Source organism: Schistocerca serialis, chromosome 3 (genome assembly GCF_023864345.2).
Source record: "Schistocerca serialis cubense isolate TAMUIC-IGC-003099 chromosome 3, iqSchSeri2.2, whole genome shotgun sequence".
In the NCBI taxonomy this organism is placed as follows: domain Eukaryota; kingdom Metazoa; phylum Arthropoda; class Insecta; order Orthoptera; family Acrididae; genus Schistocerca; species Schistocerca serialis.
In genome coordinates this window covers 76,441,124-76,462,946 of record NC_064640.1, presented here as the reverse complement: position 1 = coordinate 76,462,946, position 21,823 = coordinate 76,441,124, and the positions used below count along the sequence as shown (strand labels likewise).

Here is a 21,823-nt window from a genome sequence, read left to right as displayed (position 1 = left end):
ACTCACAGAAGCTCTCCTGCGAACCTTGCAGAACTAGCACTCCAGGAAGAAAGGATATATCGGTGACATGGCTTAGCCACAGCTTGAGGGATGTTTCCAGAATGAGATTTTTAATCTGCAGCGGAGTGTGCGCTGATATGAAACTTCCTGGCAGATTAAAACTGGGTGCCGGACTGAGACTCGAACTCGGGACCTTTGTCTTTCTGGAAACATCATTCTGGAAACATCCCCCAGGCTGTAGGTAAGCCATGTCTCCGCAATATCCTTTCTTCTGGCAGTGCCAGTTCTGCAAGGTTCGCAGGAGAGGTTTGGAAAGTAGGAGACGATGTACTGGCGGAAGTAAAGCTGTGAGGACGGGGCGTAAGTCGTGCTTGGGTAGCTCATATGATAGAGCACTTGCCCGCGAAAGGCAAAGGTCCCGAGTTCGAGTCTCGGTCCGGCACACAGTTTTACTCTGACAGGAAGTTTCTTATCAGCGCGCACACTGCTGCAGAGTGAAAATCTCATTCTGGAAGCTCCTATTCATTTACTACATCGTAACAGTCTTTTGAACGCTTTGAAGCAGGAAATAATTATTCAGGTACAATATGACGAGGTCACTAAAGAGCAAGCATAATCCCGGATAGTAAAAAGATGGAGAAGGAAATCGGCCAAGTGGTTTCCTAGCGAGTCATCCCGGGGTCCGCTTTTAGCGATGCAGGGAAACCGCGGAGAAATATAATCTGGGTGAATGGATGAGCATTTGATCCCCGCGCCTCGGAATGAGAGTCCAGTGTCTAAACGTCTGCTATTATTTCGTTCGCTCAATGTAACCCATGCCTCAAGTTGGCTGTCGATGAAGTAACTAAGAAACGATTGGTTTTTTGCTCAGATATTATAGTGTTACCTTTAGAACGATTATTTTTCATACTTTTATTCAATCTGCTTTCACATCTACCTTAAATAATGGTACGAGGGGCGTTTGAAAAGTCCGTGAGATGGCACCAGCGGCGCGCATATCGAGGTCATGTTTAGTTAGTAGCATCTTTGGAAAGAACGCACACCAAATTTCAGCCATAAATTTCAGCCATAATGGCCTATATCTTTGCGTTTGGCATTCGTGTGAATCAAGGAAGTTGAGTGATTGTGAAAAAGTGGACGAAGAATAATTTCGTGTGATGATTAAACATTACTTTATGAAAGGCAAAACGCCTCAGGAAACTAAAGAGAAGCTTCATAAGCATTACGGTGACTCTTGCGCCTTCGATCAGAACAGTTTATAAGTGGTTTCAAAATTTTCGGAGTGGTCATTTGGGCACAAATGATACTGAACGTTCTGGACGCCCTGTGCAGGTTACGACTCCAGGAATCATTGATAAAATCCATGATATGTTGATGGATGACAGAAGAGTTAAGGTGCGTGAGATTGCTAATGCTGTGAGCATCTCCAATGAACGTGTACATAATATTTTGCATAAACATTTGGACATGAGAAAGCTATCCGCAAGATGGGTTCCGCGATTGCTCACGCTTGACCAAAAGCGGAATCGTTTGAAGTGTTGCAAGGATGGTTTGCAGCTGTTCAGGAAGAATCCGCAGGACTTTAAGCGTCGTTCCGTCACTGTGGATGAAACATGGATACATTACTATACTCCTGAGACCAAACAACAATCTAAACAATGGGTTACCAAAGGAGAATCTTCACCAAAAAAAGCGAAGACCATTCCTTCGGCCGGAAACGTTATGGCGGCTGTCTTTTGCGATTCGCGTGAGATAATCCTCATCGACTATCTGGAAAAGGGTAAAACTATTACAGGTGCGTATTATTCATCGTTATTGGACAGTCTGAAAACCGAGCTGCAAGACTGGCCCGCAAAAAAGTCCTTTTCCATCACGACAATGCACCAGAACACAACTCAGCAGTTGTGGTCGCAAAATTAGAAATAGGATTCCAACTCGTTTCATCCCCCTCCCCCCCCCCCTCCATATTCTCCAGACTTGGCTCCATCGAACTAATATTTGTTCCCTAATTTGAAGAAATGGCTGGCGGGACAAAGATTTTGCCGACCGGAATGGCCGTGCGGTTCTGGAACCGCGTGACCGCTACGGTCGCAGGTTCGAATCCTGCCTCGGGCATGGATGTGTGTGATGTCCTTAGGTTAGTTAAGTTTAAGTGGTTCTAAGTTCTAGGGGACTGATGACCACAGCAGTTAAGTCCCATAGTGCTCAGAGCCATTTGAACCATTTGACAAAGATTTTATTCAAACGAGGAGGTGAGTGCAGCAACTAATAGCTATTTTGCAGACTTGGACAATTCCTATTATTCGGAAGGGATCAACAAATTAGAACAGCGTTGGACAAAGTGTGTAAGTGTAAAAGTAGACTATGTCGAAAAATAAAAAGGTTTACGGTTTACCCCAAACACGTAAGTAGTTTTTATTTTTGCACAGACTTTTCAAGCGACCCTCGTATGTAGAAGTCAAATGAACAAATCACGCCGCAGTATGTCCATAAGTTTAACTATATCGGCTAAATGTAGCTAATGCACAACACCAACGTTGAGAATTCAAAGTCGGCACGAAAACAAGTACATGGTGATCTTTATGGAGCCATCGGAAAGAGCGCTTCGGTACCCGTCGTACACAACACCAGCGTTGAGAATTCAAAGTCAACACGAAAACAAGTACATGGTGATCTTTATGGAACCATCGGAAAGGGCGCTTCGGTACCCCTCGTACAGCCGACGCGTGTGTACGATCAATACCACGTGAACCACACATGGCTCGTTTGTTCAGCTTCTACCTGCGTTTTTGCCCTCATTTATGCAGTACTATTCACCAGACGAAGGTATATTTCACACCGCGCCGTCTGTGACAGAACGTGCAGTTGTTTCCATAACAACATTACACGATCAGACAGTACGAGGTACATATGCAGAACGAAAACATTCTTCATAAATTAAGAAGTGTGTCACATTTTAAATGCACACGTACCCAGGTGATTTCAAAACTGGTGGTGATAGAAATAATAACACAGAAAGAAAACTAACTACAAGCAGTATACAATTAACGTGATTTTTTCCCGAGAACTTAGTTGCGCCTATATTTAAGAGAAAGCGTTTCGCGAGTTAACTGACGAATAACCATATAAAATAAGACAATTACGTACTATGGATAGTTCACTTAATTTGCCGGCCGAGGTGGCCAAGCGGTTAAAGGCGCTACAGTCTGGAACCGCGCGACCGCTACGTCGCAGGTTCGAATCCTGCCTCGGGCATGGATGTGTGTGCTGTCCTTAGGTTAGTTAGGTTTAAGTAGTTCTAAGTTCTAGGGGACTGATGACCTTAGAAGTTGAGTCCCATAGTGCTCAGAGCCATTTGAACCAAGTTCACTTTATTTACTCACTCTGCCTCCCTCTCGCCCACCAAATACAGACACCGCAATGCTATATGCTTAAAGAATAAAATAATTCTAAAGTCTTGGTGCCCCCCAGGCAAGGAAATAATAAGCAAACAATGTTACCTCGAAACTGCAAGCCCACTCGGCTGTAAGTAATGTACACTGTAACGGTAATAAACTGTCGCATTGCTTAATACTGTATAGCATTAGTTCTCAGTTCTTTAAAGCTGATTGACAAGAATATGCACCGTTGCTATAGGCTAGTAAACTGAAAGCTGATACTTTCGGCATATATCTAAGAAGATTACTATCTAGGTGACTCAGAAGGAAGAAATAATTAATCAGCTGTGTTGAGGTTTATATTCTGTTACGAAATCGAACAGACGTCCCGTTTCTATCATTACGTGCAATAATTGTATCTGGTGAATTGGGCTCCGCCTGAAATCAAATAAAACAAATAAAAAAGATCAGGGTAATACACATGTATGTGGCCCACTGAATATACACCATAGATCCTATCGAGAAATCTTACTGCTAGTAATTACGAATGCCGTAATACGAGAAACATTTTCTTTCCATCACATCGACAGCACAGATATCGGTGCCTTTGTACGTTATCTAGCCCAAAAGTAAATATAGGAAAGAAGAGTAAAGTGGGTCAGTTTTACACGGATTATCGTGTGCTAAGTTTTTGTATTAATTATCGACGGAGAAACAAACATAATACTCATCACACAGATTTATTTCACTTTAGCCCGTCTCTGAATGGGACCTTGATGCACTTGCGGACGGACAGAGTCAATGAGTGAGTGTGATCGTCAGAGAGTGAATGTAATGATAATGTTCTTCATTCGGAAACAACACAAATTAAGGCCTAAAGAATATAACACTGTTGGGTATAGCCTGTTCCTTCTTTACTACCCGTACATGTAGTTTATTTACAATTATGTTGTATCACAGATAACCAGCGTCGAGACAAATGGGTGAATGCGACAAGCTTAGGAGTAATACTCGGTGTAGCTGCGTAGCTGGCAGCGAGTCGGGCTGGGAAATCAATGGCTGGGGTCAGCGTCTCGCGATACAGGACGGCGCAGCCGCGGCACCTGCCTAGCCGCAGCCCGTGTGCTCCATTTGTTATCGCCACCATTCCACCAAAACTTTCACAGCTCTGCAGTTAAAAAGGCCTGCTGCTATGTTCTATTACGTAAAGCTCTTATTTCAAAGGTTTGCTATCGAACTTGATCTCTCAGTCAGCTGTCAGATGCGCCCAAAAACTGAGTCGAAATGACTCCGAATTACGTTATTTACAAGGAACCCCTTGAGTACGAGGTCCCAAGTTCAATCTTTAGTAAAGCTCATTTGAAAGTGTTGTATTAACAATTATGACAGGAAAAATATTAGCTGCTAATGACTCGCCATACGCATCAGGAGGGCGACAGAAAATGAGTGTCCTGGAGGTACAGAGATCAACCTATGTCATGTACGTATTACTTATCACAAAATGGACATCGTCAACAGTCAAGAAAGGTTCAAAACAAACCATCAACTTGTGCCATTAACACCGAATGAAAATCAGCGCGCCACAGTGATCACAAAGGTTCGCACCTTCAGGATCGAAGGCGATCTCCTTGGGAGTTGAACTGTGCAGGATATTCAGCTAGGTACCCAATCTTACAGAATCCATATAGAATCATATTGGAGTGACGGGGTGATGAGAACTGATGGAATGTGATGGCATGCAACTGCATGCGAAACAGTCTGTAGTGGAGATTATCGTCAAACTGGTAATCCTTTAAGGAGTAGCTGCAGATAGTGCGATAATATGCTTTATAGGCACGGAAAAACAAATATCCAGAGGCTGAATTTGTCCAGTGGTTCCAGGTGGTATGAACAGCAATGTAACACACTTTTCAGAAGGTACAGTTAGCTCTAAAGGAGTACGATTTTTATACGCAGACCAGGAATCAAGAGAAAGCAAGTTATTTTGACTAGGTATTGGCCAAAAGAAGTGCTCGTACCATAGTCGTAGTTATCTTACGCTCATTTTCCCATTATGGTTTGCCATGACGTAAATATTCCCGACTGCCCTTGAAATATCACGAACACGAGAAAGAATCCAACTTCTTGCATCACAATAAATAACTGTCCAGCCAATTTAGCATCCAGATTAACAGTCGGCATAATTGTATACGAACGTGTTAAGGCACTGGTGTTAGTTGATCTCCATACAACTCTCTTGGTACCTCTAATTTTCTGGGTTCCTTTCATATGCATTTCCTCTTCAAATCCCGATTGGGCAGAGTTGAAAACAAACTCCTTACTGAACTATGGGGTAAGTTTTTTTGTCTAATCTACAAATTTTCGGGCCGATTCCGCAGTTTGCTGTGCATCTTTTAAGTTGACGCTTTGTTTGAAATTTCGTTGTCTTTCGGGCTCCCTGCCCGGCAAGGAGGATGAACTACATGGTTCGACACCTATTTCCGTATCACTTTCGTTTGTTAAGCACGCATCGTCATCATTGCGCTCCCCAGTATATTGTCCTCACAGTTGAGCATATACGATACCACACATTCCATTGACTCATTTGCCGACCGAAGTGGCCGAGCGATTCTTGGCGCTTCAGTCTGGAACCACGCGACCGCTACGGTCGCAGGTTCGAATCCTGCCCCGGGCATGGATCTGTGTGATGTCCTTAGATTAGTTAGGTTTAAGTAGTTCTAAGTTCTAGGAGACTGATGACCTCAGATGTTGAGTCCCATAGTGCTCAGAGCCATTTGAACCATTGACTCATTTTCCAGAAACGCTAATATTTCATCTGTCACTTCTTTCTCATTCTGCGAAATTCCTTGGGTTCCTTTCTGGCAAAATATTAACTTCGACAACAGTTGCTGGAAATAATGACTGCTTGCTTTGCTTATAGTTGCCATTGTTCTGCTTTGTATAAACTCCACTAGCACTGTAGCACTGTTGCAGTTCAATTACTTTCCGTAGCGTCATACAGTGCTCACCAAACATACGTCCAGTCCCAGCCCCCTGTTGCCATTAGCAGCCTTATTGTGGTTGCATTGTAGACAGTATGTTGGGCGTCGAATACCGTAAATATCACTGGCCTTTTGCGACCTCGCACACAAGGGGTTCGTTGTTGGATTTATTAAAACACCCATGCGCGGACGTCTTAGCTTGCGAAGAAACTTTAATTGACATACATCAGTCCTCCATTGTGTACTTCTGACATAAATTTATTGCCGGCCGGAGTGGCCAGGCGGTTCTAGGCGCTACAGTCTGGAACCGAGCGACCTCTACGGTCGCAGGTTCGAATCCTGCCTCGGGCATGAATGTGTGTGATGTCCTTGTGTTAGTTGGGTTTAATTAGTTCTAAGTTCTAGGCGACTGATGACCTCAGAAGTTAAGTCACATAGTGCTCAGAGCCATTTGAACACGAATTTATTACATTTTAGGCCAATTTTTGCTTATTATTTAGGACTATAATATGTTTTATGATTTACGAGTTCTCAGAAGTTTCGAGGTGTGGGGTTTCGTCTAGGATAAATGCGAAATTGCTTTCAAATCTATCTCACGAAATGACGGGTGGTTGAACACTTATGTCCCAGTGGTTCCAAAGTGAAACCACCACCTCAAAACAACTGCCTGTTTACATTTTCCAAATTTCTTTTTGTACTCGTTGCTCACTATGACGATAAAGGTCAATTTTGTGAAAAATTTAGAAATTAATTTTTTCATATTATTGGGACACAAATACTTATTTCCTCCACTATCAAATTAACTGTTCCTTGACGCCTCACTATCACATCAATCGAACCCTTCTTTTACTAAAGTTACCCATAACTATGCTTCTTTTCTACCTGATTCGTTTTTATATATAAATCTTCGTTAGTTATCCAATCTTTAGCAGCATTCTGCAGCACCAAATTTTAAGAGCTTCTCCTCTCTTCTTTTCTGAACTGCTTATTGTCGACGCTTCACTTCCTTCCAAGGTTAAATTTCAGGCAAATGGTTTAAGAAAATACTTTCTAACACCTCAATTTGTATTAGATGTTAACACATTTCTATTTTTCAGTAACGCTTCTCCTACTACTTGCAGTTTGCACTTTTTCCGTTATACTTCAGCAGCCGTCAGTAATTTTGCTGCTCAAATAACGAAAGGAGCCTAATGCTCTCAGCGTCTCATTTCCTGACCTAATTCCCTCATTGTAACCTAATTTAATGCGACTATACCCCATGAGCCTGGTTTTACTGATGACTGTCTTAAAACCTCTTTTCAAGACACTATTCATATTGTTCAACTAATCTTCTACGACCTTTGCTACCCCTGACAGCATTACCTTTTCACTGGAAGACCTTCAAGTTCTTATTTCTTCTCCATAAACTTTCATTCCAAATCCAGATTTATACCTGGTTTTCTTTCCTGCTTGTTCACTGTACTGACTGACTGGGGACAGGCTACAAGCCTTTATCACTCCCGTCCCTACTAGTTCATGTTCTTTGACTTCCGTAACAGCAGTCTGGTTTCTGTACAAAATGTAGATAGCCTCACGTTTTGTGTATTTTATTCTACTATCTTCAAAATTTCGAAGTGTACACCTGTCAACATTATAAGAAGCTTTTTTCTAAATCTAGCTATAAACGGTGGTTTACCTTACCTAAGTATACCTTCTAACACAACCGATTGTAATCAGCTGTGAATAATTAATTCTGGGACGCTGAAGAGTAGGACAGCAAGAGTCTGTAAAATAACATCAAGGAGCCATACAATGCTCGCATTCAACATAAGTACTGGAATTTTTTCTGAAAAACTGGAAATATACGATTAGTAGAGCCATCTGTAAGTAAACTATTCTGCTAGACGCACATTTACACTATGGAAATACTTTGTTAAATTATTTGAGAAGGAAAAGTATCCAACAGAACAGCGACTATACCAACTGTAATAATTTTTATACCGTTTGAAGATGATACTAATAACGAAATCAAAAACAACAGTTGTAAACAAAAATAATATATGTTAATTGGAAATTTCAGTTCAACTTCCTAAAATTTTTAACTGGTGTGTCAGTAACCATTCACAAAGTTTTGGAATAGCCTTATGTAATGATGAAAAAACCTTCCTGAATTTCAATAAAAATCGCTTTTGTGCCTTGATGAACACAAAATACAAGCGAGATTGCTTTCCGAAAGGAGTAACAACGTCGTTAAATGTAAGTCGAGTGCTTCCAAACCACGATGTTGAGACAATTATTGTGTGCGCAACGTCGGGAACTTGAAAAACGCACGTTGCGTAACATCAAGAAAGTGTCTCTTCCCTGTTCTTATTACTATCTTCAGTTATCCATCTACGGAATTCAATCAACTGCCGCTAATTTTGTAACGTGGACAACAGGAGATGATGATGATGATAATATGACGCATTTTTGGTTCTTTCATTTTTTATTTCCCTGTGTTACTTCGTGTTGAAACAGATATAGCGTAGATATACACCGTAATTCGTGGTGGCACTGACATCTTCACGTAAACCTAACCATATGCAATTTTATTTCCATACGTTTAGTCATCACTATCATTTGCAGACCAAAAACCACCTTAATGATACAGGGCATACTCCAGGATGCAACGGCACACCTAAAACCCGCCCTACGAGAGAAGTATTCCCCACATTAAGGTCAGAGGCCTCTTCCGATATGAACGTAAGACCAATCACAGGAAGATGACAATTCACAAATATTCGAAGTAGTATCGTCTGTAGACGATAAGTTTTTCATCTAAGATAACCGGCACCCCTAAGGGGCACCAATTGAAAGTGTTAGTATGCCCACTGGACAAAGATGCCGCTCTTCTGGAGAATGAATAACAATTTGCTATTACGGTAGTCAAGAAACCATAAAAACGTCGCGCACCATGTCACCTACGCGCGAAACAGTTTCCTGGCTTTCATCTTCACTGTTTTGGAATTCAGTAGTCACTTAAGTCGTGTAAACGTGAGTGGCAAATAATTATACAGAATTGTACTTTTGATTGGGATAAAGCAAGGTATCTGTATTGCGTCTGTTATTAGTAGAGACTTCGCTTATACACATGGCCAATTAAAGCGCTGTGCCTGTCGTTTCGAGCGGCAGCCCGACCAACAAACAATCCTTATTGAGCTGCAGTAAGTGTCGTAGTGCCACTAGCATTTTCCCAGGTTCGTCGTATGCTCGTACTCTGTGATTTACTGCATTATCAGCTGCTTTAACCAATAAATAAGTACGAAGCCATCTCTAATGCGATTCTGACTCATCTCGATAACAATTTAAGTATTTCACAATACTCGAACTTAATTTCAAATCCTGGCCAAATATGGTACTTCCTACAGTACGTAGCGTGAAGGCAAGCTACTACATTTCAATGCAAGGACGACGACCTTGAGCTAAACCGAACGCAAGACGTACGCAGCAGACGCTGCATTTCTTTACTTCCAGAAAGCCTTTGATACAGTGCCGCTCAATCTCCTAGTAAATAAATTACATGGATACGAAAAATCCTATTGGACTGAGGACTTCCTAGCAAACAGAACTTAGTACGTCGTTCATAATCGTGAGGCATTCGCAGAACAAAGGGTAGCGTGTGGCATACATCAATGTAGTGTGATGAACGCGCGGTTGTTCACGACCTAGCGAACAACACCTGTAGCTCTTTGCGGCTATTCGCAGGCGACGCAATTAGCTAGAAACTTGCTACGAAATGCAGGCACACTTGCTGGTGATAAGCACCTGGAGCAAATATTGAGCTAAACATAAATTTAATGTAATGCACTTAAACACACGAAAACGTCCGGTATCTTCAGACAACGCGATAGTCAGTCAGTCACTAATTAGTCATTACATTCAACGACGTGTAAGTTTCTGTCCCAAGCGATTTAAGGTGCAACGCCACGAACAAATCTAGCCGAGGGAAAGGAGGGTAACTGACGAGGTCGTCATGATTCAGAACCCTCTAAAATCTCCGATATTTTCCGATATAGAGGAGAAAACTAAACTGCAGATGGAACCCGTGTCCGGAACCGTCATCCACCGAGGCAACAGAGCATCGCAGTCATGGAAGACAAGGCCTTTCTACGCACAGCAGCTACTTCTATCTTCTCTACTGGCGATGGTGGTAATCAGTTGCGATCACTGAATAACAAACAACGGTCCGTCTGCATACGAAGTCAGCACGCGCCGGCGCCTGTAACTTCGACGCTCTCTACCGTCTTTGGATAACGTTTCCGAACACAGATTCCTATCCTCAGTTTGTTCAAGACACCTTCAACAAATCCTCGAAGTCTGTCGCAACATCTGCCTCTGTACATGCCATCGTCTCTCTTGTCTTGTTCTCGTTTTTCCCTAGATGAGACGTAAGATCATCATCATTTAAGACTGATTATGCCTTTCAGCGTTCAGAGAGAGACGTAAGATGGTTACAGAATAATGGTCACCCAGTCTTCTTCGGATACAGGTTCTATTAATTTCCCCAACAGAATTTCGCGAGAACTACGTCACATTTCTTCATAGCATTCCCATTAATTTCCCCGAACATTTCTCTTACACTTTCGTATGGCTATACTGATCCGTTACTACCGTAGCAGCAGGGTATTAATTCTGAATTCATTCTATGTCTGTTGTCATGCCTATTCGCTAAGGACTTCAAACCCATTGAACAAGACTCTAGAATTTGTTGCCCTAACCTCTTGAATGTGATTTTTATTACAGATGCAGTGTGTTTTCGCAGAACCTTCCCAACAAATATAAAACGTTTCATACGCCTTCCCTATTACTAACTTACGTATCGTCCCAGTTCATATCACTTCTTAGAATTGCCCCTTCTTAGTAGTACACCTACACACGATCTAACGTGCTCAAGATGTTCACCTCTAATCTTATTGTAGTTAACATCATTTAAAGAGAGCTGCCATTCATTACACCAAGTAGATAATTTCTCAAAAACCTTTCAACATTTCATTGCGACCATGCAATGATGGCTATTGTCATGTCAATGGCAACATCGAAACATACAAACAGATAGTGCTACTGATCTTATTTTTTATATATGCTGAGAGCATTAGCGGTTTTATTATGCTTCTACTCCGTTTTATTTTTGTTTCTATTCAACATTCTCCTCCAGTCTCAACATACAGAGTTCTATTACCCAAATGTGCACCGAACCAACCACGTACCTGCTAATGTACAGTCTCTAAAGCCTTTCGGAAATCTAAGAAGACGGAATCTAACTATTAGCCTGTATTAATGGTAGCAAGATATCGTGTATGAATACAGCAAGCTGTGTTCCACCCGATAATTATTGGCATCATTACAGTTTTGTAAGCGATGGGCGGAACAAGACGTCCAGAGAAACATTAGTAATTGCTTTCTCTGAAAACTACCTAGGACAGATACTTTGGAGGCCCACTCATGATGGGAAGACACGGTGGGCAAAATGAAAGTGGCCCAGAATATATTTCATGCACCCTAAGTTAGGTAACTCAACTTACATCATCCGCCGCAAGTCTATATTGGTTCTAACGGCAACAAATATCTGATCTCTTCGAGGAAGTCCACAATGGAACTTATCTGTAACCATGATGCAGTTGTAGCAACAATGACTTTCAAAATGCAAACGACAATCAAAATTAGTTACATTCCGTAAATTGGATAAGACGCGGTAGTGTCACATCTGAACGATTAACTTTAGCCATTTAACTTTGGGCAGGAGCATACAAAGGAAATGCGGCTCAAATTTAGAAGAATAGTTGACCGAGCCATGGATACTACGCTCTTTAAATTCTTCATTTGTGTACCATATTGCCCGTAATTGCTTTACAATTTTCGTTCCGTCGTTACAACTACAAGAAAATAATTGTTTTTCACTCCAGGAGCTTTACTTCAATAAAGCGAAACGCGTCTGGTGAGAAAAACACACATATTCCTATAATTGAAACGACGAACAAAATTACCCTCAGTAACTCTGTTCTTTTTACAACAGTCCGTCGTAATGGGAGGGAACCTCCGTGGTACACAGTCGCTGTAAAGAATTTTCTAAAGAAACAGGAACCACAGCACACTACGTGTTAGAAACAGCGTATGGCTGTAGATGGAGAAATGCCGAATGAAACGTTTGGCTGTACAAAGAGCAACAAAATGGTTCAAATGGCTCTGAGCACTATGGGACTTAACATCTGTGGTCATCAGTCCCCTAGAACTTAGAACTACTTAAACCTAACTAACCTAAGGACATCACACACATCCATGCCCGAGGCAGGATTCGAACCTGCGACCGTAGCAGTCGCGCGGTTCCGGACTGAGCGCTTAGAACCGCTAGACCACCGCGGCCGGCAAAAAGAGCAACGTGTGAAGCCTTCAATGACTACCATGGCAGTGTGTTATCGAACGACTACTCACAAACCTCAAAGAAATGCTGGTCACGTGTAAAAGACTGACTAATTTCAAAATTAGAGCATGGACACTCATGCATGAGACAGGAACTGCAATTCGCGGCAGCAGTGCAAAAGCAGAGCTGCTGAACTCAGTTCTTTTACAAAGCGAAACGAAGAGTACTGCCCCAATTTAATTTTTTCCACCACTGCAAAAATTAGTGATATGGATATCCGTCAGTAACGTTGAGAAACTGATGAAATCGTTAAAATTGAAGGAGGCCCCAGAGGCGAGGGGCTCCGATCACATTATATACTTAATCCACGACTGCCTTGTACCCCTCTTTTAATCATAATATACCGGACATCCCACGAACAAAAAAAACTTTGCCAAATAGAAGAAATCACAGGTCAAATCCGTCTGCAAAAAGGGTAGCAGACACGATCCACAAAACTACCGTCCATTACCTTTGCCATCCACCTGTTGCAGAGTCCTACGATGTATTTCGAGCTCAAATGTACTGAGGTATCTCGAACAAAATGGCTTCCTCCATCCCAATCAGCGTGGATTTCGGAAACATCAGTAACGTGAAACCTAATTCGCGCTCTTCTTATATGACATCCTGAAATCCACAGATCAATGAAGTCAGGTAGATGCAGTATTTCTTGGCTTCCGGTAAGCATTGGATTCAGTATCACACCAACGATAATTAACAAAACTACGATAATATTGGTTATCAAACTAACGTTTTTGGTGAATTGAGAATTTCATGGTAGGACAATACAGCACATTATCTTGGGTGGTGGGTCATCGACGTATACAGAACTAACTTCAGGCGAGTCACTGAGAAGCGTATTGTGATCATGCTATTCATGTTGGGAAGAAAAAAAAAAGAAAAAAAAGCTGCACAGATACTGAGACAGATCTTGACGGCCTTGGAAGTGGTACACGGTCTGACAATTTGTTTTAAATGTTCAGACATGTAAATCTGCGCGCTTCACAAAATGAGAAAAGTGGTATTCTGTGACTACAATATCAATGAAAAACAATTGGCATCAGTCAACTCATACAAATACTTAGATGAAACAATTTGTAGGGATATGAAATAGAATGTTAACATAGACTCAGTGGTAGGTGAAGCAAAGGGCAGACTTCGTGTCATTGTCAGGATACCAGGAAAACGTAATCAAGGCAACATAGGGCATTCCCCACGAAACAGTTGTACGACTCATCCTGGAATACTGCTCAAGTGTGTGGAAGCTATACCAAATAGGGCTGACGAGAGATAATGAATGTATACAAAGAAGATCAGTGCGATTATGCAAATGTTTGTTTTGGTTAACTCGTGGGAGAGCGATACGGGGATTTTGAAAAGGCCGAACAGGCAGATGCGTGAAAATACAGGCAAATTATCCCATGATAGTCGTCTTACAAAACGAACCAATTGAAAGTAAAGAAACTAGGAACAGAGTACAACACCGCACGCATAGAATGCCGTGAACACACCTTCACATGCATATACATGTACGTTCCACAAGTTGCATAAAAAAATTCCCACACACTACATTCTACTTCTGTTTTCAAGTACCTCGCAGTTCCTAATATGGTTTTCGTGTGCTTATGTGTGTGTGGGGGGGGGGGGGGGGAGGGAGGGGGAGGTTTCTAGGAGTTCTGGGACTTTGCTGGAAAAATTCCTGCTAATATTCGAAGAGTCTCCCTGCTTACATACATTTGTTATCCTGTCTGCTGTAATAACTGATTTATCTGACGCTGGCTTTTTAAAAATCAGTCTCCAAGTTTCGTCCAACCCAGAAACCCTCATCTACATTCCACATATTCATAGTCATCCGAGTGACCGTTTCTGGCGTATACGTCACTCACAACCAACCCAGGGAAAAATTACAAGTTCTCTTCGTGCAGTGTAGGTCGAGGAATTCGTCAGTGGACCGACAAAGCATCTTGCAACTGAAATACCCTCTGTTAATTCATTAGAGGTATGTGACAAACTTTTCAATGATTATCCATATACAGTATTCGTTGCGAATCAGCTCCAGATCTGGGCACGGCCCACGAGCCACCATTTGGTAATCACTTGGTGCAAATGCATCAACAAGAATAGCTGACAAGCTCCGCGGTTCGTTCGCTACAGGAGAATGCTGTGACACTCCATCACCGGCGCAATTCGCAGCGGCCGTAAGACGAGTACGAAGCTGGTCGACAGTTTCTAGCGCAGCTCCTTCTCCACGATCACGCAGCGGCCGCCAGCCCTAGCCATATGAACACTTGAACCAAGCTCTTTCAAATACAGGAACAAATAAAGGAACTAAGTTTAAACTATGTTGCGGTTACATAAAAACAAAACCAAGAAAAATGCACAAACTCTGAGTTCCGTCTGTTGCAAATGTCGCTGCTAATTGGTGCTGACGTTGCGGAACGTAAAGCGCTACTGACAAGGGACGCATCCCTGTGCGCTGCCGGATTTTCGTTAGTAGTGCTAATGTCGACGGAAGGTGGAAACAAGTGTCAGTGTGCATTACAGTTGCAGACAGTCAACATGGGTTTGAACAAGGGAAGTGGGGCGCATTACATGGATATGGAGAAGTCGTCTTTCCGCACCAGGGTTGAAGAATATGATTCGGAAGTTCGAATTAACTGGCGATTTGCGAACTGCTCTTTGGAGTGACCAACGGCCAATTGTGGCGCAAATTCTTGAAGAAGCTACTGTGGCCAAGGCTGCGAATGCTGAACGCAGTGTTCGATCCTCAAGCAGTGCACGAGCTATGACACGACATCTGAACATTCCGTGGCCCATCGTTAGAACACTGCAGCGAACAATTGTGAAATGGAATCAATAATGCGGTTCCAGGCTGTAGCGCATACAGATGGTCGCCACACTGACCAACGTTTGTACCCTGGGTCGTAGACATGTTACGCAATTAACACATGTTACCGCCTTATGAGGAAATTACAATGTTTTACTTGCAATGGTTTATTCGTTACTCCTCTTCCGAATGCCGTTACATATATTTCCACGAAGTATCATTGTCCTACTATCACTCTTTTTTCATGGGGCTCTCTCAAGTTGCGAAGGTTTAATTATAACCACACTGTATATTCATTTTTATAAAAGACAGAGATTTTTACCACCCATCACGGTCATTTATCTGTAACACTCCGAATTTACGTACAATCGATGTTTCCGTGTTAACGAATCTAAAGACTACAGAAGAGTAAGTCGCTTATGAAACAATGGCATGTAACAGACGATTGTGACGGGCAGGTTTGCAAGAATGATCAGTGAGGTATTATTTGGGAAGACGTTAAGTTTTGTACACCAGCGTATATTGCTTCAAGCAAATTTTTGAGGACGAAAATAAGCTTCGGATAATCTGTCACTGTCAAGGAACATAGCTCGATGAAACTTGGCCCATACATAGCAAACTGCTACAGTGTAGCCTAGAAGGTAACAAAGAAATACGCAATTATACGAACAGAAATGACATTTTTATTCAAAGACAGTAATTACACTGTAGTCACTGCAGTTCATGATGGCCTCAGGGACGTTACAAATGGCGGGACATTGTTCTTAACAGGATGTGTGACACCACGGACGGCAATGCACGCTCTGCGACGTGCTCACATGCTGGCCACGAGGTTGGTAAGCATGCCATTCCTCCGCAACTGCTGGATGGTCGTTGGTGCATGTGGACGTGCTGCCATGCGTCTCCCCTGAAGTGCTCCAAATATCGCCTCGTTACAAAGCTCCTCCACCTGCGCTGTTTGATGCGGTAGCACAATGTCAGCCATAAAACTGAAGCCAGGGCCGTATGCACCCCTGAAAAGACGCACATGGAGTAGTCCAGTGTCACAATAACGTTGATTGGTGAGTTCGCCGCAGATTTGGAGGTCAGTAGGCTACGCCCAGGCAACATTATGCCTCCCCACACCGTAACACGTGGACCACGAAAACAACGATGTTCGACAATGTTCGTAGTGTATTACGTGTTCCCACCTCTCGTCATATGAGGGTACGATTATCGGAGTTTTATGAATAAATCTTTACGTGGTGAACAACTACAACTTCTATGTAATAGCATCCTTTTCTTCCAATACTTGTTTGATATAAACACGGCTAGTGAGAATCGCGACATTCTCCGAGTCCTGTCTGCCTTACCGTCAATTCAACTCTATAAGGATCTGAGACTGCCGAAATACACTTAACCTTTTGGAAGGCTTCAAAAATCTCTACGTAGTGACGAAAAATATAGCTAATTCTCAGACAACAGACAGTAAATAGTGGGCACTAAAGCGTAACGAATCTGGTTGTCTCATAACGCACAAAACTTTAAAAAGCGCACCGGAGTCGGGCATGACTTACGGAAGAGTCAGTTTCCACTTCGCTTTTAGTCTCTCGTTTACTACTTTTATGACAACTGCCTGCATTCAAAAGCAGCGAGATTTTTGAATATGTGATGATGAAAAAAAATCTTAACTCCATAGACGAATTAAATGACTTTAAATTATTATTCCGATTCGTAACACAAATCTTCCATTTCGCTCTCGCTAGTTGCCCATATGCTATTGGTGGAAGAAAACTTTAATTCCATCACTGTCCAAGAAAATAACCTAAAAATCATCAAACGATTAAAAGGCAATCAGTTTATTACTCCCAGTAGAAAAAGCTCTGACATACACTGTTCATAGTCAGCTAACGATTCTCCTAACACTTTTAACATAAACTATAAAAACCTTCTGGCTTTGCAAATCACCACATCCCAAGTACTGCATTTACCTACACGACCAACGATTTCACAGGAGTTATGTAGACTCTAAGCGACCTTTTCATCTATGTTTAGTTTTAGCCAGGGATTGTAAAACAGCTAACTTGGATATCATTCTTTTGAAAATGTGATGTTTCTCAAACCGTGCACTTTTGTGACTCGAACGCTACCTAGAAATTGAGAAACAATTCATCTACGGAACAAAGAATTCAATAAGAAAAAAATATACCTCAGAAGCCTCTCAGCGTTCAATCCTTGGTCGTTTCCGTTCTTTCCCCTTATATCAATGATACATCATCTGTGTTACGTTCTGGTAGATATCACTTATATGCCGATGATACCCAACTGTATTCACATGGCACCATAATAACAACCCTTGTAACATCTCAGGCATTAATATTGACTTTTGTTCATTATCAAGATGTGCACAAAACATGGGTCTCCACCTGAACACCAAGAAATCATCGACTACTCTCGTGAGGCTGTTCATGACATATTAATTAATAACAACAGCAGTTAAAGAATTACACAAAAATCATGTAACAGTATTTATATTGGACAGAACACACCACCACTGGAGAGGGAAAATATTGTTTCTTGCATATATTTAGTTCACGAACATTTCCACCTCAAATGAAATAAAATAAAAGACAGTAGTTATTTATCCTGCCGAATTTATACTATTCTTACTTTCAATACGGAATATATAGTGAAAACTCCAGATGACTGGAACTATTACACCTGTGAGTGTTTACGTGAAATGTGTAACATTTAGCTGTTTCCTCCTGTTATGCCAGTTTATACGCGTTTTGGGTGGCTACGAGTGGATGAAGAGAGGATTTAAAAACCAGTCTGAATTGATAGTTCTCTTATTATATCCTCAAGTATCAAATATTATTCAGAATTTCAATACAACATTCGATATGTCCAGTATCTAGTCTGTATCTTTCCAGAACTATATACAGTTTTATCTTCTCCTCCGTTAATTGACCATTTTAGGTCTAGTACAAGCTTACTATAGTTAACTTCAATGCACTACGGTATTTTTGTGTTTGGTGGTGATAAAACAACTTTTCGTACATCTTGCAATTCATTCTTCTTATGTGAACGTAAAACCTAACTGTGAGTTTGAGCATTGTGTCCGTAATTTTCCCGTTTTGGAACATTTGTTGTTTCGATTTTTTACGTAGACCTCGCTTCTTAGAATTTGGATAAAGCACACTGTGCAAGACGTTTCTACCTTCTCATTCTAGTTTAATTAGAATTTTTAAGAGGATGAGATGGATATGGACGCACTTGTTTGATGGCAGATGCTTAATGACGACTTCTGGTATTTCTGGAGAAGCCCATTTATTGTAAATGTTTCGTGTTGTTGGGGAAGATGTTTCTAATCTCCTGGCTATTGCTTTCAATACTTCTTCATCAAACCGATTGCCTTCATTCCATTCGTATATGTATTTTAAAGCTATCCACTCGTTTTGTTATTCTGTATTTGATGTTCAACTTGGATTGTTGAAGGATATTTACAAGCTGGTTTTTCTGATAGTTTCTTCAACACATTCATTTGTCCCGTTGGAACTTCAAAATCTTGTTTCATAATGACTATGTCGTCTGCAAAAGCAGGACATTCAAGATCCACACTAATCTTCTTAGTACCAAACCTTAAAAGTTACGTTCTATTCGTTTGAGCCATTCTTGTTTTATTTCTTCCAACTGAAAAAGGACGGTCAGTGCATATCTCCCAGTCAAACACCTGTTTGAATCCCAAAGAATTTGCATAAATACTCTAGTAATTTTATTTTGGACTTTGTGTTAAACCAAGTTGGCCCTACAAAAGCTACTAACAACATATGTAGCAAATAAAAGCAACTGGTTTGGTAAGTGATCTAGGCCCGTTTCTCTATTTCTGCTAATCACTAACGTAATTCAACAGTGTATAAAATGGAGTTTCCCGAAGGTGTGTTAACAAGAAAATTCGCTTCGACCCTACATGTTGTTTCACCTGTTCCTCATTGGAATCTACTTCTTAAAACATGGTTTTGTTCAGAATGTTCATTATATTTAACACATTAAAATAATTTACCGCAGAAAGCGCTGTTTGAAAGCCTCGGCTGGTAGGATGGCTAGTGGAAAGGCATCCTTGATGCGCAGCACTTGCTTTACAGCCTCATGTAGATTACTATAGGCTTTCCGGCAATAGCGCAGCGCGTCTCTAACCGACGAATAAAACGCAAGGAATAGGAAAACGAGATCAAAGCTAATAGCTGCACATTTGTTCACGCTCTACTAGAACTGCGTGCCGAGCCAGAAGCGGAACGTTGCGCCGCGGCAAGCACCAAGTGCATGACGTCATAAAGACGATCACGCGGCCTGATGCGCATGTAGCGGAGCACCCCTGGCAGCCACTGCGCGCCTCAATGCTCCCCAAAAAACTGACGTAACGATGCAAGTATCATTATTTTTAAGTGTGACGATGACTCCAGTCACTGCCTAGTAAACACACTTTAATTTCATAATATAATGTAAGGGATTAGAGAGACCACTTTTTTCTGCCGTGGATTGAGAAACGCAGCAGACGAAGTAGGGAAGTGTCTTATTCAATACGGCACCGACGGATTTACAACACCATGAGTAAGATCTAAGAAGGTTAACAAATTTCCAATCCAGTTCATTAATTTTTTTATTTCTCAAATACTGTTCACCAAATCTATAAATGGAAAGGTGCAAGAACACACGATTCGGTCAAGCCTTCACGAACTTTCATTTCTATACCAGATTCAAACTATCCAGGGCTTTTACAATAAAACTTACTGCAGCGACTCCGTCTGCGTATCAAATCTCGGAACAGGTGGGGTATGTTCCACGACTGGAACAATCCTTCTGTATTAGAGCAACTGAAAATTATTTTTCATAACAGTCAGGCTTGGCACAAATCACTCCTAGCATTTGGGCTGTCGTTGAGTTATCTCGTTCACGAAAGCATTTGTTGCACTAGGAAACTGATTAACGTGTGTCGTGGAACAATCCTGAAGAAATTCAGCGGCTGCTTCCCTGAAATGAATCCAAACTCTAAAATTATTGGAGTGATACTGAGGCAAACTATTACATACTACGTTGTGAAAGAGTGAATAAGAGAAAGTGCACTATCATAAATTGTTCGTCTCAGGCAACCAAAATTACTGCAGAAAGAGATGACTGGACTTCGAGATAATCAAATGGTTCAAATGACTCTGAGCACTATGAGACTTAACGTCATAGGTCATCAGTCCCCTAGAACTCAGAACTACTTAAACCTAACTAACCTAAGGACATCACACACATCCATGCTCGAGGCAGGATTCGAACCTGCGACTGTAGCGGTCGCGCGGTTCCAGACTGTAGCGTCTAGAACCGCTCGGCCACTCCGGCCGGCCGAGATAATCCGAAACATCGATTCGGTATCATCCTGCCACTTCAGATCGCAGATAACTGTACTTTCTATACATTTTGTTCAAGAGTACTCAAATTTTATTACGCCAACACGATTAAGAGGTAAGCCAGTTTACGAATGATCTCGTGAAACTGGCGTGTCTATTTAGTTAGGCGTAAACCTCACTTCCCATACTCTACTCAAAGAATGCTTTTTTTTTTTAACCAATTGTCTCAGAAAATGCTCTGACAGTCATTCAGTTCGTGTCCGGCGATAATGCCATTAGATGCTTTCGATTAGTCGGGTATAGGAGAAGCTCTGTACGAACTGACTGAAAGGAATGAAGATTAGGGATTAACGTCCCGTCGACGACGACTCGATTAGTGACGGACCACAAGCTCGGATCGGGGAAGGAAGTTGGCCGTGCCCTTTCAGAGTACCAATCCCGGCATCAGCCTTTAGCGATTTAGTGAACTCACGGAACGTCGATCGCGGATTGGATACGAACTGTCGAAGAGATAAGATTCTGTCAGGTTGGCTGCCAATAAACTGTCCCTTTATTTTGTTACCAGCACGTTCTGGTGGTGCAATCCATTAAAATGAACATACCGGGTTAGTGTCCAAACACTCGTCAAATCACACAATGATGAAACTTAAGATATTGGCGAGACTTCACAGTTAAAGACGCGGCAAAAATTCTAAATTTCCTTCATTGCTGAATACCGCAGCCGCTTACGTAAAATTCCGCTTCGGTTACATATCTTACATTGAATCAGGCGGTTTCGGACCTACAAGTCCATTTTCAGTTGATATCTGAAGAAAATGCTCAAGCGAAATTAGGGGAGAGGGAGTGGA

At 41.7% G+C, this 21,823-nt stretch overlaps 1 protein-coding gene across 2 annotated transcripts in view; it reads right to left on the bottom strand.

Moving 5' to 3' along the window:
* Window positions 1-21,823, bottom strand: part of LOC126469739 (SRSF protein kinase 3-like) — a 385,641-nt gene that overhangs the window by 262,685 nt on the left and 101,133 nt on the right. The gene's annotated exons all lie outside the window — the stretch shown is intronic.